This window comes from Oryzias latipes, chromosome 1, assembly GCF_053564925.1.
Source record: "Oryzias latipes strain Hd-rR chromosome 1, Olatipes_Hd-rR_3.1".
Lineage (NCBI taxonomy): Eukaryota > Metazoa > Chordata > Actinopteri > Beloniformes > Adrianichthyidae > Oryzias > Oryzias latipes.
This window is the reverse complement of record NC_136237.1, coordinates 11,082,985-11,099,090: the sequence shown is the minus strand read 5'-3', so window position 1 is coordinate 11,099,090 and position 16,106 is coordinate 11,082,985. Positions and strand designations below refer to the sequence as shown.

Genomic DNA, 16,106 nt, shown 5'->3' with positions numbered 1-16,106 from the left:
AATGAGAGCACAGGTCCTTCTAACCTTGTTGTATATCCACATACTGGCACATTTTTAGTTTTTAAAAAATCCCAACTTGCTTGAGTAGCTGGAAATAATGGGCTACCTCAAGATGCCACAGGCCGCACGAGGCCAATGATGGCATACGATTTTATGAGACCAGTGGTGTCACGAAAGAATTGAATTCCAGATGAGGTGTCCGAGAGGTTAAGGAGATGGACTGCTAATCCATTGTGCTTTGCACGCATGGGTTCAAATCCCATCCTCATCGTGTATTTTTTCTTTTGGAGTGTCAACAGACGTTGTTCAGTAGCACCATGACAAGTTTTAAGCTGTGTTCACACCAAATGCAATTTGTGTGTAAGGATTGTCCACATTCACTCCTACATCAATGTTCTGATTATATTCAAGGGTCCTGTGGTGTTTTTAGCATTCAGCGTGTCAAGTCATTTTCGGACATACATCGTGCGACGAATTTGACAAGCGTCGAAAGGCAGCTAGCTGCCCCACTCAAATGTGACACAGAATCGAACTCAGTGTGAAAGCAGCATTACACTCATGCCCCTCTTCTAAGTAGTTACATTCTTACCAACATCCAAAACAACAGCAGCAATACCCAACAAGAAAAGGTCTTATGAATGCATTCATGCAGTTGCGTCTATTACCTTGTCTGCTTCAACTGCACTCACACTATCTTTGTTGATGGTTGCAAGGAGCAGGGGCCTCATTTATAAACGTTGCGTACGCACAAAAGAAGGCGTACGCCACTCTCTACGCAATAGTTGAGATTTATAAAAAGCAAACTTGACGGGAAAATGTGCGGTCCTCCACGCAAGCTCTGACCCAGGCGTACGCACAAAAACGGGTGAAATGAGAAATGGCGACACCGTCGGCAGATGGAAGAAACACGTGAAAGTGACAGTGTGTGCCAAATCGTGCTGGCATGTGCTGTGCTACACAATGTGGCACAGCTTAAAAACGTGCCTCTACCCCCTGGCGCTGATTGCTGTGTTGGCCCCGACCCTGAACCCCATCCCCACGCATTTGAGCCATTTGCTGCTGCTGTGCGCCAGCGTTTGGAAGTGATGCGTCGATGGTAAAGAAAAAGAGGTGTGGAAAATATTATTTATTTAAGAATTCCCTCATCGTGCAGTTTATTTCAGTCAGGGCGATCTTGATTTCGCCCAACTCCTTGGCCACCTCTCTGATTGAACTACTGACTTCCCTCTGCATTTCAAGGACTGCATCGGTGAGGACGCGTCCACTGCTGGAGGGTTGAGAGCCGCGTGCCGTGGAGACGCTGGGTCCAGACGGCTGCTCAGCTGCAGCATCGTAACCACTGGCCCCGCTGGAACACCCAGCAACTAAAATAAAATTTTTCTATATTAATAATCTGTAATTGTGTAGCCTGCATACATGTGACTTGACTGCATTCATTTGAATTATTTCTCTTACCTGTGTCACCCTGACCCTGGCGCGTCGGCGTCCCCTCCGTCTCAGTCAGGTGACTGAGGCGGAGGAGGACGCCGATAAGGGGGACTTAATAGGGATTCCCCAATAATAGCGGCCAGTTTCTCATCAAGAGGGGTCAGCTCCGGTCCCCCCCCCCCACGTGGCGGACACACTCTGCCGATGCAGCGCTAGACGTTTTTTTGCCTCTACTTTGATGTCCGATCATTTCTTTCATTTCTTTTTTATTTCGGCCACGTCCGAGGTTGTGAGGCTACAGCATTTACGGCGTCTGCCACCGTTTGCCGCTCACGTGCCTTTTTGGCATTAGTAATGCCCACACTGTGCCCCAAACAACACTTTTCTCCTCTTTTCCACCTCGCCAACGATAACTTCTACTTCACATTGAGTGAAGTTACGTTTTTTTGATTTCCCCTCTGTGTTTGCCATGATTTAGCAAGCCATGAATATTAATTTGTGGGCGTTTCATGGACTATTTATGGGCAACTATGGGCGTGTCATGTAGCCGCAAAAGCTGCGCTGCATTTAGAATCGGTTGTGATTTATAAAGGGAAAGATGCGTAGGATGTGCGTGCGCACGGTTTTATAAATCCGAATATTTCTGTGCGTACGCACGTCCTATGTTTCATCCGTACGCCACTTCTGACGCAAATCCTACGCAAAGTTTTATAAATGAGGCCCCAGGTGTTTCAGTAAACACTTTCAAAGCCCTGACTTGAATGAAAGCTTTTGTCATAAACATCTGAAAGACAGTAAGGTAGTTGCAGCAGTTTGAAAGCTCGGTCAGCATTTTGCAATGTTTTTAATGGGCATTGGTGTAAAGACATGTAGTATGATTCCCAATGAGGGTACATCTAAAGGACTGTATTTGATGATCAATAGACAGGAGCTCAGGATAATGGAGAATGAGGGCATCGATCCCTCTACCTCTCACATGCAAAGCGAGCGCTCTACCACTTGAGCTAATTCCCCTACGAATCAACTGTGTTTTTATGCCAAATGTTTAATGACACTTTTTGTATGGCTGTGACAGTTCTTCGTAGCTTCGGTGCGTATCCAAACACTGTTTTTGCGGCTTTTTCTCTCCAAAATATCAACTTTTTCCAGTGGTTAAAAACCACACGATTCTATATTTGCCTCCACAGTTGCAAAGCTAATGCTAGAAGGGTTGGACACGCCATGTTTACAAAGATAATATAAACACACGGGCCATCTACAAGGATCTGCAGATTTGAAACTTGACTCATTACCAACTCTGCCAAATGAAAGGTAATCAACAAACAAGTCGTTCTGATCTTTACCTTTTCTGATGGTGAATTTGCATGCATCTTTTTACTCGCAGTCAACCACTCTGTCAGCATGTACATAGACTCATTTCTTATCATGATCAAGAGCGCTCAATGAATGTCACTCTGGCTTTTGGGGAACCCACGGAATTCTAATCATTGACATCAACACCTGAAAGCCACAGAGGCACTATCTGTCAAGAACACAAATCCCTGATCAACAAGTATTCCTTAAAGGTAAATTCCATACCAACAACAGACCAAACTCTGCAACTCATCTCATAAGTACATGCTTCTTGCACCAACAGTTTGATGAAACGTAGATACAAAAGAAAATGTTGTGCAGAATGTGGACATCTATCCCCCTTGTTCTCACATGCAAAGCAAGCACTCTGCCATTTGAAGTAATTCCCTAGCAAAATGCTCTGATTGGTTGCTCAAATCCAAAAGTCCTTTTGGCCACAATGAGAGCACAGGTCCTTCTAACCTTGTTGTATATCCACATACTGGCACATTTTTAGTTTTTAAAAAATCCCAACTTGCTTGAGTAGCTGGAAATAATGGGCTACCTCAAGATGCCACAGGCCGCACGAGGCCAATGATGGCATACGAGTTTATGAGACCAGTGGTGTCACGAAAGAATTGAATTCCAGATGAGGTGTCCGAGAGGTTAAGGAGATGGACTGCTAATCCATTGTGCTTTGCACGCATGGGTTCAAATCCCATCCTCATCGTGTATTTTTTCTTTTGGAGTGTCAACAGACGTTCAGTAGCACCATGACAAGTTTTAAGCTGTGTTCACACCAAATGCAATTTGTGTGTAAGGATTGTCCACATTCACTCCTACACCAATGTTCTGATTATATTCAAGGGTCCTGTGGTGTTTTTAGCATTCAGCGTGTCAAGTCATTTTCGGACATACATCGTGCGACGAATTTGACAAGCGTATAAAGGCAGCTAGCTGCCCCACTCAAATGTGACACAGAATCGAACTCAGTGTGAAAGCAGCATTACACTCATGCCCCTCTTCTAAGTAGTTACATTCTTACCAACATCCAAAACAACAGCAGCAATACCCAACAAGAAAAGGTCTTATGAATGCATTCATGCAGTTGCATCTATTACCTTGTCTGCATCAACTGCACTCACACTATCTTTGTTGATGGTTGCAAGGAGCAGGTGTTTCAGTAAACACTTTCAAAGCCGTGACTTGAATGAAAGCTTTTGTCATAAACATATGAAAGACAGTAAGGTAGTTGCAGCAGTTTGAAAGCTCGGTCAGCATTTTGCAATGTTTTTAATGGGCATTGGTGTAAAGACATGTAGTATGATTCCCAAAGAGGGTACAATCTAAAGGACTGTATTTGATGATCAACAGACAGGAGCTCAGGATAATGGAGAATGAGGGCATCGATCCCTCTACCTCTCACATGCAAAGCGAGCGCTCTACCACTTGAGCTAATTCCCCTACGAATCAACTCCGTTTTTATGCCAAATGTTTAATGACACTTTTTGTATGGCTGTGACAGTTCTTCGTAGCTTCGGTGCATATCCAAACACTGTTTTTGCGGCTTTTTCTCTCCAAAATATCAACTTTTTCCAGTGGTTAAAAACCACACGATTCTATATTTGCCTCCACAGTTGCAAAGCTAATGCTAGAAGGGTTGGACACGCCATGTTTACAAAGATAATATAAACACACGGGCCATCTACAAGGATCTGCAGATTTGAAACTTGACTCATTACCAACTCTGCCAAATGAAAGGTAATCAACAAACAAGTCGTTCTGATCTTTACCTTTTCTGATGGTGAATTTGCATGCATCTTTTTACTCGCAGTCAACCACTCTGTCAGCATGTACATAGACTCATTTCTTATCATGATCAAGAGCGCTCAATGAATGTCACTCTGGCTTTTGGGGAACCCACGGAATTCTAATCATTGACATCAACACCTGAAAGCCACAGAGGCAATATCTGTCAAGAACAGAAATCCCTGATCAACAAGTATTCCTTAAAGGTAAATTCCATACCAACAACAGACCAGACTCTGCAACTCATCTCATAAGTACATGCTTCTTGCACCAACAGTTTGATGAAACGTAGATACAAAAGAAAATGTTGTGCAGAATGTGGACATCTATCCCCCTTGTTCTCACATGCAAAGCAAGCACTCTGCCATTTGAAGTAATTCCCTAGCAAAATGCTCTGATTGGTTGCTCAAATCCAAAAGTCCTTTTGGCCACAATGAGAGCACAGGTCCTTCTAACCTTGTTGTATATCCACATACTGGCACATTTTTAGTTTTTAAAAAATCCCAACTTGCTTGAGTAGCTGGAAATAATAGGCTACCTCAAGATGCCACAGGCCGCACGAGGCCAATGATGGCATACGAGTTTATGAGACCAGTGGTGTCACGAAAGAATTGAATTCCAGATGAGGTGTCCGAGAGGTTAAGGAAATGGACTGCTAATCCATTGTGCTTTGCACGCATGGGTTCAAATCCCATCCTCATCGTGTATTTTTTCTTTTGGAGTGTCAACAGACGTTGTTCAGTAGCACCATGACAAGTTTTAAGCTGTGTTCACACCAAATGCAATTTGTGTGTAAGGATTGTCCACATTCACTCCTACATCAATGTTCTGATTAAATTCAAGGGTCCTTTGGTGTGTTTAGAATTCAGCATGTCAAGTCATTTTCGGACATACATCATGCGACGAATTTGACAAGCGTCGAAAGGCAGCTAGCTGCCCCACTCAAATGCAACACCGAATCGAACTCAGTGTGAAAGCAGCATTACACTCATGCCCCTCTTCTAAGTAGTTACATTCTTACCAACATCCAAAACAACAGCAGCAATTACCAACAAGAAAAGGTCTTATGAATGTATTCATGCAGTTGCATCTATTACCTTGTCTGCGTCAACTGCACTCACACTATCTTTGTTGATGGTTGCAAGGAGCAGGTGTTTCAGTAAACACTTTCAAAGCCCTGACTTGAATGAAAGCTTTTGTCATAAACATCTGAAAGACAGTAAGGTAGTTGCAGCAGTTTGAAAGCTTGGTCAGCATTTTGCAATGTTTTTACTGGGCATTGGTGTAAAGACATGTAGCATGATTCCCAATGAGGGTACATCTAAAGGACTGTATTTGATGATCAACAGACAGGAGCTCAGGATAATGGAGAATGAGGGCATCGATCCCTCTACCTCTCACATGCAAAGCGAGCGCTCTACCACTTGAGCTAATTCCCCTACGAATCAACTCCGTTTTTATGCCAAATGTTTAATGACACTTTTTGTATGGCTGTGACAGTTCTTCGTAGCTTCGGTGCATATCCAAACACTGTTTTTGCGGCTTTTTCTCTCCAAAATATCAACTTTTTCCCGTGGTTAAAAACCACACGATTCTATATTTGCCTCCACAGTTGCAAAGCTAATGCTAGAAGGGTTGGACACGCCATGTTTACAAAGATAATATAAACCCACGGGCCATCTACAAGGATCTGCAGATTTGAAACTTGACTCATTACCAACTCTGCCAAATGAAAGGTAATCAACAAACAAGTCGTTCTGATCTTTACCTTTTCTGATGGTGAATTTGTATGCATCTTTTTACTCGCAGTCAACCACTCTGTCAGCATGTACATAGACTCATTTTGTTATCATGATCAAGAGCGCTCAATGAATGCCACTCTGGCTTTTGGGGAACCCACGGAATTCTAATCATTGACATCAACACCTGAAAGCCACAGAGGCACTATCTGTCAAGAACAGAAATCCCTGATCAACAAGTATTCCTTAAAGGTAAATTCCATACCAACAACAGACCAAACTCTGCAACTCATCTCATAAGTACATGCTTCTTGCACCAACAGTTTGATGAAACGTAGATACAAAAGAAAATGTTGTGCAGAATGTGGACATCTATCCCCCTTGTTCTCACATGCAAAGCAAGCACTCTGCCATTTGAAGTAATTCCCTAGCAAAATGCTCTGATTGGTTGCTCAAATCCAAAAGTCCTTTTGGCCACAATGAGAGCACAGGTCCTTCTAACCTTGTTGTATATCCACATACTGGCACATTTTTAGTTTTTAAAAAATCCCAACTTGCTTGAGTAGCTGGAAATAATGGGCTACCTCAAGATGCCACAGGCCGCACGAGGCCAATGATGGCATACGATTTTATGAGACCAGTGGTGTCACGAAAGAATTGAATTCCAGATGAGGTGTCCGAGAGGTTAAGGAGATGGACTGCTAATCCATTGTGCTTTGCACGCATGGGTTCAAATCCCATCCTCATTGTGTATTTTTTCTTTTGGAGTGTCAACAGACGTTGTTCAGTAGCACCATGACAAGTTTTAAGCTGTGTTCACACCAAATGCAATTTTTGTGTAAGGATTGTCCACATTCACTCCTACATCAATGTTCTGATTAAATTCAAGGGTCCTTTGGTGTGTTTAGAATTCAGCATGTCAAGTCATTTTCGGACATACATCATGCAACGAATTTGACAAGCGTCGAAAGGCAGCTAGCTGCCCCACTCAAATGCAACACCGAATCGAACTCAGTGTGAAAGCAGCATTACACTCATGCCCCTCTTCTAAGTAGTTACATTCTTACCAACATCCAAAACAACAGCAGCAATACCCAACAAGAAAAGGTCTTATGAATGCATTCATGCAGTTGCATCTATTACCTTGTCTGCGTCAACTGCACTCACACTATCTTTGTTGATGGTTGCAAGGAGCAGGTGTTTCAGTAAACACTTTCAAAGCCCTGACTTGAATGAAAGCTTTTGTCATAAACATCTGAAAGACAGTAAGGTAGTTGCAGCAGTTTGAAAGCTCGGTCAGCATTTTGCAATGTTTTTAATGGGCATTGGTGTAAAGACATGTAGTATGATTCCCAATGAGGGTACATCTAAAGGACTGTATTTGATGATCAACAGACAGGAGCTCAGGATAACGGAGAATGAGGGCATCGATCCCTCTACCTCTCACATGCAAAGCGAGCGCTCTACCACTTGAGCTAATTCCCCTACGAATCAACTCCGTTTTTATGCCAAATGTTTAATGACACTTTTTGTATGGCTGTGACAGTTCTTCGTAGCTTCGGTGCATATCCAAACACTGTTTTTTTAGCGGCTTTTTCTCTCCAAAATATCAACTTTTTCCAGTGGTTAAAAACCACACGATTCTATATTTGCCTCCACAGTTGCAAAGCTAATGCTAGAAGGGTTGGACACGCCATGTTTACAAAGATAATATAAACCCACGGGCCATCTACAAGGATCTGCAGATTTGAAACTTGACTCATTACCAACTCTGCCAAATGAAAGGTAAACAACAAACAAGTCGTTCTGATCTTTACCTTTTCTGATGGTCAATTTGCATGCATCTTTTTACTCGCAGTCAACCACTCTGTCAGCATGTACATAGACTCATTTCTTATCATGATCAAGAGCGCTCAATGAATGTCACTCTGGCTTTTGGGGAACCCACGGAATTCTAATCATTGACATCAACACCTGAAAGCCACAGAGGCACTATCTGTCAAGAACAGAAATCCCTGATCAACAAGTATTCCTTAAAGGTAAATTCCATACCAACAACAGACCAAACTCTGCAACTCATCTCATAAGTACATGCTTCTTGCACCAACAGTTTGATGAAACGTAGATACAAAAGAAAATGTTGTGCAGAATGTGGACATCTATCCCCCTTGTTCTCACATGCAAAGCAAGCACTCTGCCATTTGAAGTAATTCCCTAGCAAAATGCTCTGATTGGTTGCTCAAATCCAAAAGTCCTTTTGGCCACAATGAGAGCACAGGTCCTTCTAACCTTGTTGTATATCCACATACTGGCACATTTTTAGTTTTTAAAAAATCCCAACTTGCTTGAGTAGCTGGAAATAATGGGCTACCTCAAGATGCCACAGGCCGCACGAGGCCAATGATGGCATACGATTTTATGAGACCAGTGGTGTCACGAAAGAATTGAATTCCAGATGAGGTGTCCGAGAGGTTAAGGAGATGGACTGCTAATCCATTGTGCTTTGCACGCATGGGTTCAAATCCCATCCTCATTGTGTATTTTTTCTTTTGGAGTGTCAACAGACGTTGTTCAGTAGCACCATGACAAGTTTTAAGCTGTGTTCACACCAAATGCAATTTTTGTGTAAGGATTGTCCACATTCACTCCTACATCAATGTTCTGATTAAATTCAAGGGTCCTTTGGTGTGTTTAGAATTCAGCATGTCAAGTCATTTTCGGACATACATCATGCAACGAATTTGACAAGCGTCGAAAGGCAGCTAGCTGCCCCACTCAAATGCAACACCGAATCGAACTCAGTGTGAAAGCAGCATTACACTCATGCCCCTCTTCTAAGTAGTTACATTCTTACCAACATCCAAAACAACAGCAGCAATACCCAACAAGAAAAGGTCTTATGAATGCATTCATGCAGTTGCATCTATTACCTTGTCTGCGTCAACTGCACTCACACTATCTTTGTTGATGGTTGCAAGGAGCAGGTGTTTCAGTAAACACTTTCAAAGCCCTGACTTGAATGAAAGCTTTTGTCATAAACATCTGAAAGATAGTAAGGTAGTTGCAGCAGTTTGAAAGCTCGGTCAGCATTTTGCAATGTTTTTAATGGGCATTGGTGTAAAGACATGTAGTATGATTCCCAAGGAGGGTACATCTAAAGGACTGTATTTGATGATCAACAGACAGGAGCTCAGGATAACGGAGAATGAGGGCATCGATCCCTCTACCTCTCACATGCAAAGTGAGCGCTCTACCACTTGAGCTAATTCCCCTACGAATCAACTCCGTTTTTATGCCAAATGTTTAATGACACTTTTTGTATGGCTGTGACAGTTCTTCGTAGCTTCGGTGCATATCCAAACACTGTTTTTGCGGCTTTTTCTCTCCAAAATATCAACTTTTTCCAGTGGTTAAAAACCACACGATTCTATATTTGCCTCCACAGTTGCAAAGCTAATGCTAGAAGGGTTGGACACGCCATGTTTACAAAGATAATATAAACCCACGGGCCATCTACAAGGATCTGCAGATTTGAAACTTGACTCATTACCAACTCTGCCAAATGAAAGGTAATCAACAAACAAGTCGTTCTGATCTTTACCTTTTCTGATGGTCAATTTGCATGCATCTTTTTACTCGCAGTCAACCACTCTGTCAGCATGTACATAGACTCATTTCTTATCATGATCAAGAGCGCTCAATGAATGCCACTCTGGCTTTTGGGGAACCCACGGAATTCTAATCATTGACATCAACACCTGAAAGCCACAGAGGCACTATCTGTCAAGAACAGAAATCCCTGATCAACAAGTATTCCTTAAAGGTAAATTCCATACCAACAACAGACCAAACTCTGCAACTCATCTCATAAGTACATGCTTCTTGCACCAACAGTTTGATGAAACGTAGATACAAAAGAAAATGTTGTGCAGAATGTGGACATCTATCCCCCTTGTTCTCACATGCAAAGCAAGCACTCTGCCATTTGAAGTAATTCCCTAGCAAAATGCTCTGATTGGTTGCTCAAATCCAAAAGTCCTTTTGGCCACAATGAGAGCACAGGTCCTTCTAACCTTGTTGTATATCCACATACTGGCACATTATTAGTTTTTAAAAAATCCCAACTTGCTTGAGTAGCTGGAAATAATGGGCTACCTCAAGATGCCACAGGCCGCACGAGGCCAATGATGGCATACGAGTTTATGAGACCAGTGGTGTCACGAAAGAATTGAATTCCAGATGAGGTGTCCGAGAGGTTAAGGAGATGGACTGCTAATCCATTGTGCTTTGCACGCATGGGTTCAAATCCCATCCTCATTGTGTATTTTGTCTTTTGGAGTGTCAACAGACGTTCAGTAGCACCATGACAAGTTTTAAGCTGTGTTCACACCAAATGCAATTTGTGTGTAAGGATTGTCCACATTCACTCCTACACCAATGTTCTGATTATATTCAAGGGTCCTGTGGTGTGTTTAGCATTCAGCGTGTCAAGTCATTTTCGGACATACATCGTGCGACGAATTTGACAAGCGTATAAAGGCAGCTAGCTGCCACACTCAAATGTGACACAGAATCGAACTCAGTGTGAAAGCAGCATTACACTCATGCCCCTCTTCTAAGTAGTTACATTCTTACCAACATCCAAAACAACAGCAGCAATACCCAACAAGAAAAGGTCTTATGAATGCATTCATGCAGTTGCATCTATTACCTTGTCTGCGTCAACTGCACTCACACTATCTTTGTTGATGGTTGCAAGGAGCAGGTGTTTCAGTAAACACTTTCAAAGCCCTGACTTGAATGAAAGCTTTTGTCATAAACATCTGAAAGACAGTAAGGTAGTTGCAGCAGTTTGAAAGCTCGGTCAGCATTTTGCAATGTTTTTAATGGGCATTGGTGTAAAGACATGTAGTATGATTCCCAATGAGGGTACATCTAAAGGACTGTATTTGATGATCAATAGACAGGAGCTCAGGATAATGAGGGCATCGATCCCTCTACCTCTCACATGCAAAGCGAGCGCTCTACCACTTGAGCTAATTCCCCTACGAATCAACTCCGTTTTTATGCCAAATGTTTAATGACACTTTTTGTATGGCTGTGACAGTTCTTCGTAGCTTCGGTGCATATCCAAACACTGTTTTTGCGGCTTTTTCTCTCCAAAATATCAACTTTTTCCAGTGGTTAAAAACCACACGATTCTATATTTGCCTCCACAGTTGCAAAGCTAATGCTAGAAGGGTTGGACACGCCATGTTTACAAAGATAATATAAACACACGGGCCATCTACAAGGATCTGCAGATTTGAAACTTGACTCATTACCAACTCTGCCAAATGAAAGGTAATCAACAAACAAGTCGTTCTGATCTTTACCTTTTCTGATGGTGAATTTGCATGCATCTTTTTACTCGCAGTCAACCACTCTGTCAGCATGTACATAGACTCATTTCTTATCATGATCAAGAGCGCTCAATGAATGTCACTCTGGCTTTTGGGGAACCCACGGAATTCTAATCATTGACATCAACACCTGAAAGCCACAGAGGCACTATCTGTCAAGAACAGAAATCCCTGATCAACAAGTATTCCTTAAAGGTAAATTCCAAACCAACAACAGACCAAACTCTGCAACTCATCTCATAAGTACATGCTTCTTGCACCAACAGTTTGATGAAACGTAGATACAAAAGAAAATGTTGTGCAGAATGTGGACATCTATCCCCCTTGTTCTCACATGCAAAGCAAGCACTCTGCCATTTGAAGTAATTCCCTAGCAAAATGCTCTGATTGGTTGCTCAAATCCAAAAGTCCTTTTGGCCACAATGAGAGCACAGGTCCTTCTAACCTTGTTGTATATCCACATACTGGCACATTATTAGTTTTTAAAAAATCCCAACTTGCTTGAGTAGCTGGAAATAATGGGCTACCTCAAGATGCCACAGGCCGCACGAGGCCAATGATGGCATACGAGTTTATGAGACCAGTGGTGTCACGAAAGAATTGAATTCCAGATGAGGTGTCCGAGAGGTTAAGGAGATGGACTGCTAATCCATTGTGCTTTGCACGCATGGGTTCAAATCCCATCCTCATTGTGTATTTTGTCTTTTGGAGTGTCAACAGACGTTCAGTAGCACCATGACAAGTTTTAAGCTGTGTTCACACCAAATGCAATTTGTGTGTAAGGATTGTCCACATTCACTCCTACACCAATGTTCTGATTATATTCAAGGGTCCTGTGGTGTGTTTAGCATTCAGCGTGTCAAGTCATTTTCGGACATACATCGTGCGACGAATTTGACAAGCGTATAAAGGCAGCTAGCTGCCACACTCAAATGTGACACAGAATCGAACTCAGTGTGAAAGCAGCATTACACTCATGCCCCTCTTCTAAGTAGTTACATTCTTACCAACATCCAAAACAACAGCAGCAATACCCAACAAGAAAAGGTCTTATGAATGCATTCATGCAGTTGCATCTATTACCTTGTCTGCGTCAACTGCACTCACACTATCTTTGTTGATGGTTGCAAGGAGCAGGTGTTTCAGTAAACACTTTCAAAGCCCTGACTTGAATGAAAGCTTTTGTTATAAACATCTGAAAGACAGTAAGGTAGTTGCAGCAGTTTGAAAGCTCGGTCAGCATTTTGCAATGTTTTTAATGGGCATTGGTGTAAAGACATGTAGTATGATTCCCAATGAGGGTACATCTAAAGGACTGTATTTGATGATCAATAGACAGGAGCTCAGGATAATGGAGAATGAGGGCATCGATCCCTCTACCTCTCACATGCAAAGCGAGCGCTCTACCACTTGAGCTAATTCCCCTACGAATCAACTCCGTTTTTATGCCAAATGTTTAATGACACTTTTTGTATGGCTGTGACAGTTCTTCGTAGCTTCGGTGCATATCCAAACACTGTTTTTGCGGCTTTTTCTCTCCAAAATATCAACTTTTTCCAGTGGTTAAAAACCACACGATTCTATATTTGCCTCCACAGTTGCAAAGCTAATGCTAGAAGGGTTGGACACGCCATGTTTACAAAGATAATATAAACACACGGGCCATCTACAAGGATCTGCAGATTTGAAACTTGACTCATTACCAACTCTGCCAAATGAAAGGTAATCAACAAACAAGTCGTTCTGATCTTTACCTTTTCTGATGGTGAATTTGCATGCATCTTTTTACTCGCAGTCAACCACTCTGTCAGCATGTACATAGACTCATTTCTTATCATGATCAAGAGCGCTCAATGAATGTCACTCTGGCTTTTGGGGAACCCACGGAATTCTAATCATTGACATCAACACCTGAAAGCCACAGAGGCAATATCTGTCAAGAACACAAATCCCTGATCAACAAGTATTCCTTAAAGGTAAATTCCATACCAACAACAGACCAAACTCTGCAACTCATCTCATAAGTACATGCTTCATGCACCAACAGTTTGATGAAACGTAGATACAAAAGAAAATGTTGTGCAGAATGTGGACATCTATCCCCCTTGTTCTCACATGCAAAGCAAGCACTCTGCCATTTGAAGTAATTCCCTAGCAAAATGCTCTGATTGGTTGCTCAAATCCAAAAGTCCTTTTGGCCACAATGAGAGCACAGGTCCTTCTAACCTTGTTGTATATCCACATATTGGCACATTATTAGTTTTTAAAAAATCCCAACTTGCTTGAGTAGCTGGAAATAATGGGCTACCTCAAGATGCCACAGGCCGCACGAGGCCAATGATGGCATAGGAGTTTATGAGACCAGTGGTGTCACGAAAGAATTAATTTCCAGATGAGGTGTCCGAGAGGGTAAGGAGATGGACTGCTAATCCATTGTGCTTTGCACGCATGGGTTCAATTCCCATCCTCATTGTGTGTTTTGTCTTTTGGAGTGTCAACAGACGTTGTTCGGTAGCACCATGACAAGTTTTAAGCTGTGTTCACACCAAATGCAATTTGTGTGTAAGGATTGTCCACATTCACTCCTACATCAATGTTCTGATTATATTCAAGGGTCCTGTGGTGTGTTTAGCATTCAGCGTGTCAAGTCATTTTCGGACATACATCGTGCAACGAATTTGACAAGCGTCTAAAGGCAGCTAGCTGCCACACTCAAATGCAACACAGAATCGAACTCAGTGTGAAAGCAGCATTACACTCATGCCCCTCTTCTAAGTAGTTACATTCTTACCAACATCCAAAACAACAGCAGCAATACCCAACAAGAAAAGGTCTTATGAATGCATTCATGCAGTTGCATCTATTACCTTGTCTGCGTCAACTGCACTCACACTATCTTTGTTGATGGTTGCAAGGAGCAGGTGTTTCAGTAAACACTTTCAAAGCCCTGACTTGAATGAAAGCTTTTGTTATAAACATCTGAAAGACAGTAAGGTAGTTGCAGCAGTTTGAAAGCTCGGTCAGCATTTTGCAATGTTTTTAATGGGCATTGGTGTAAAGACATGTAGTATGATTCCCAATGAGGGTACATCTAAAGGACTGTATTTGATGATCAATAGACAGGAGCTCAGGATAATGGAGAATGAGGGCATCGATCCCTCTACCTCTCACATGCAAAGCGAGCGCTCTACCACTTGAGCTAATTCCCCTACGAATCAACTCCGTTTTTATGCCAAATGTTTAATGACACTTTTTGTATGGCTGTGACAGTTCTTCGTAGCTTCGGTGCATATCCAAACACTGTTTTTGCGGCTTTTTCTCTCCAAAATATCAACTTTTTCCAGTGGTTAAAAACCACACGATTCTATATTTGCCTCCACAGTTGCAAAGCTAATGCTAGAAGGGTTGGACACGCCATGTTTACAAAGATAATATAAACACACGGGCCATCTACAAGGATCTGCAGATTTGAAACTTGACTCATTACCAACTCTGCCAAATGAAAGGTAATCAACAAACAAGTCGTTCTGATCTTTACCTTTTCTGATGGTGAATTTGCATGCATCTTTTTACTCGCAGTCAACCACTCTGTCAGCATGTACATAGACTCATTTCTTATCATGATCAAGAGCGCTCAATGAATGTCACTCTGGCTTTTGGGGAACCCACGGAATTCTAATCATTGACATCAACACCTGAAAGCCACAGAGGCACTTTCTGTCAAGAACACAAATCCCTGATCAACAAGTATTCCTTAAAGGTAAATTCCATACCAACAACAGACCAAACTCTGCAACTCATCTCATAAGTACATGCTTCTTGCACCAACAGTTTGATGAAACGTAGATACAAAAGAAAATGTTTTGCAGAATGTGGACATCTATCCCCCTTGTTCTCACATGCAAAGCAAGCACTCTGCCATTTGAAGTAATTCCCTAGCAAAATGCTCTGATTGGTTGCTCAAATCCAAAAGTCCTTTTGGCCACAATGAGAGCACAGGTCCTTCTAACCTTGTTGTATATCCACATACTGGCACATTTTTAGTTTTTAAAAAATCCCAACTTGCTTGAGTAGCTGGAAATAATGGGCTACCTCAAGATGCCACAGGCCGCACAAGGCCAATGATGGCATACGAGTTTATGGGACCAGTGGTGTCACGAAAGAATTGAATTCCAGATGAGGTGTCCGAGAGGTTAAGGAGATGGACTGCTAATCCATTGTGCTTTGCACGCATGGGTTCAAATCCCATCCTCATCGTGTATTTTGTCTTTTGGAGTGTCAACAGATGTTCAGTAGCACCATGACAAGTTTTAAGCTGTGTTCACACCAAATGCAATTTGTGTGTAAAGATTGTCCACATTCACTCCTACATCAATGTTCTGATTATATTCAAGGG

General features: G+C 42.2%; 9 non-coding genes across 9 annotated transcripts; all 9 read left to right on the top strand.

Moving 5' to 3' along the window:
- Positions 1 to 189: 189 nt before the first annotated feature.
- On the top strand, positions 190 to 271 carry trnas-gcu (transfer RNA serine (anticodon GCU)). The gene has a single exon. It is a non-coding gene; the product is annotated as a tRNA-Ser (tRNA).
- A 3,137-nt stretch (positions 272 to 3,408) lies between these two features.
- On the top strand, positions 3,409 to 3,490 carry trnas-gcu (transfer RNA serine (anticodon GCU)). The gene has a single exon. It is a non-coding gene; the product is annotated as a tRNA-Ser (tRNA).
- A 1,700-nt stretch (positions 3,491 to 5,190) lies between these two features.
- Positions 5,191 to 5,272, top strand: trnas-gcu (transfer RNA serine (anticodon GCU)). The gene has a single exon. It is a non-coding gene; the product is annotated as a tRNA-Ser (tRNA).
- A 1,703-nt stretch (positions 5,273 to 6,975) lies between these two features.
- On the top strand, positions 6,976 to 7,057 carry trnas-gcu (transfer RNA serine (anticodon GCU)). Its single transcript has one exon. It is a non-coding gene; the product is annotated as a tRNA-Ser (tRNA).
- Positions 7,058 to 8,762: 1,705 nt separating this feature from the next.
- trnas-gcu (transfer RNA serine (anticodon GCU)) lies at positions 8,763 to 8,844 on the top strand. The gene has a single exon. It is a non-coding gene; the product is annotated as a tRNA-Ser (tRNA).
- A 1,702-nt stretch (positions 8,845 to 10,546) lies between these two features.
- On the top strand, positions 10,547 to 10,628 carry trnas-gcu (transfer RNA serine (anticodon GCU)). The gene has a single exon. It is a non-coding gene; the product is annotated as a tRNA-Ser (tRNA).
- Positions 10,629 to 12,320: 1,692 nt separating this feature from the next.
- Positions 12,321 to 12,402, top strand: trnas-gcu (transfer RNA serine (anticodon GCU)). The gene has a single exon. It is a non-coding gene; the product is annotated as a tRNA-Ser (tRNA).
- Positions 12,403 to 14,101: 1,699 nt separating this feature from the next.
- trnas-gcu (transfer RNA serine (anticodon GCU)) lies at positions 14,102 to 14,183 on the top strand. Its single transcript has one exon. It is a non-coding gene; the product is annotated as a tRNA-Ser (tRNA).
- Positions 14,184 to 15,885: 1,702 nt separating this feature from the next.
- On the top strand, positions 15,886 to 15,967 carry trnas-gcu (transfer RNA serine (anticodon GCU)). The gene has a single exon. It is a non-coding gene; the product is annotated as a tRNA-Ser (tRNA).
- The last annotated feature ends 139 nt before the right edge of the window (positions 15,968 to 16,106 follow it).